The 1,772-nt window shown below is 42.0% G+C and overlaps 1 long non-coding RNA gene across 1 annotated transcript; it reads right to left on the bottom strand.

Annotated features, from left to right (window-relative positions):
• Window positions 1–5: 5 nt before the first annotated feature.
• On the bottom strand, window positions 6–1,713 carry LOC123177666 (uncharacterized). Its single transcript, XR_006489048.1, has 3 exons — window positions 630–1,713; window positions 310–391; window positions 6–129 (listed from the first exon to the last, which is right to left on the bottom strand). It is a non-coding gene; the product is annotated as an uncharacterized lncRNA (long non-coding RNA).
• Window positions 1,714–1,772: the final 59 nt, after the last annotated feature.

Here is a 1,772-nt window from a genome sequence, read left to right on the forward strand (position 1 = left end):
AGGGTCTAGATAATCCCCTGCGTGGTAGGTTGACGCGTAGAGCAGAGGGTTTTCTTTTTCTTCAACGAACCTCCTCATCATGTGCCGTATAGTCAGTAGAAACTATGGTGGTGATACCCAACCTGTACCCTGGGTAAAAAAAAGGCAGGAGTAAGGAACTACAGAAGTATCAATGTAATTCACTTCTAGCAAGCAATTCGGTTTTGGTATGCATATATAGAATATAACTGTATGCTAATGTGAGCCGAAGGGGTTCATCAACTTGTATCCACCAGTGAAGGGTTTCTCTAACTACAGGTAAGCACTTACCAACAAAGATGATAGAGCGGACTTGCTGCATCCACTTGTGCCACACAACAGTACTGTCACTGATTCTTTCCTCTCCTTTATCCTGATGTAAAGCACGGGGAGCGCACAAAAGGAAAGGTCATCGATGAAACAAATTCCTATATCAAAATACTTCACAGATGGCTATTATGGTAAGCAATACATTTGTTTTGTTTGCCATAGCACTTCCACTTTAAAACCATTTCAGATTCTTCAAGATCGGTTACAGAATGTAGTTGCATAGCTATGATTATATGAACTCTAGAACAGATAAGATTGGAGAAATGATGCTACACAATTACCTGCAGGCAAGAAGCAAGTCAGCCTCTGATTGGGCCCGACATACTTGTACAGGGTGAGTGCATCACACACGACATCCAGGAACTCCTCCCTGGAAACTGCAACAGTTGCCTGGGTCTTGTACAGCTCAACCGGTATGTTGATTATGTTGTCTGCGTCGAGGAGCTCGGCAGTTTTCATGCCATTCACCTGTGTGGATCCATCCAGCTTCGACGGGCCTATGAAGTCACTCCTGGCCACGTCGAACACTCTCTTGACTAATCTGGTGACAGGAACAAACAGGCGGTGGATGAGATGTCATTGTCTTCAATTCAGTTTTCGTCGTCTCGAAATACTAATTCATTGTTTTACAGATCCTGCTGACCAGATCTTGAATTAAGTGGATGGTTACCTACAGGAAGATACAGGGTAGGCAGAGTTTGGAATTTCATTCACTGAAAAATGTCAAATTTCTCAGGGTAAGTAGAGTTCCAGTTTCATCCCTGAAAATGTCGAATTTCAGAGGGTCTTGTCCACCTGCAGATGCCTTGTTCTCTGGTGTGATGCCTACAGCATATATATGCCCGGCGTGCACAAAACATGTCATGGTGCGGTCTAGTTTGATTCATCGAACACATCTCTATCTCTAGCTTGATCACATACCTTGTTCCAGATCACCTCATAACTTGATCAGATGATGTCACAACAGCAATCAAGCAAAACAAGAGAGGCATATGGTGTTTGTGTATGTATCTTGAAGCGAGAGGTGATTTTTCTCTTGCGCTGAAAAGTTTACATGCTTCTCTTGTGGAGGCAATGGGTAATAAATCACAGAAAGAAATTATAAGTTGTGGTAATAAGGCAGAAAGGCAACAAAGTCGATAAATAAATAGAACAATACTGTAGTACTCCCTCCGTCCGAAAATACTTGTCATCAAAATGGACAAAAATGGATGTATCTAGAACTAAAATATATCTAGATACATCCCTTTTTATTCATTTTGGTGACAAGTATTTCCGGACAGAGGGAGTAGTAGCTAACAAAATAAGCCATGACAAACTGACCAGGGCCACGAAGAAGAATAGTTGTGACATTATAAGTGAAATGAAAGGAGAAAAAGGGGAGTTGTGTGGCTGACACAATCCAACCAACCAGCAAGCAGAGA

Source organism: Triticum aestivum, unplaced genomic scaffold (genome assembly GCF_018294505.1).
Source record: "Triticum aestivum cultivar Chinese Spring unplaced genomic scaffold, IWGSC CS RefSeq v2.1 scaffold152505, whole genome shotgun sequence".
In the NCBI taxonomy this organism is placed as follows: domain Eukaryota; kingdom Viridiplantae; phylum Streptophyta; class Magnoliopsida; order Poales; family Poaceae; genus Triticum; species Triticum aestivum.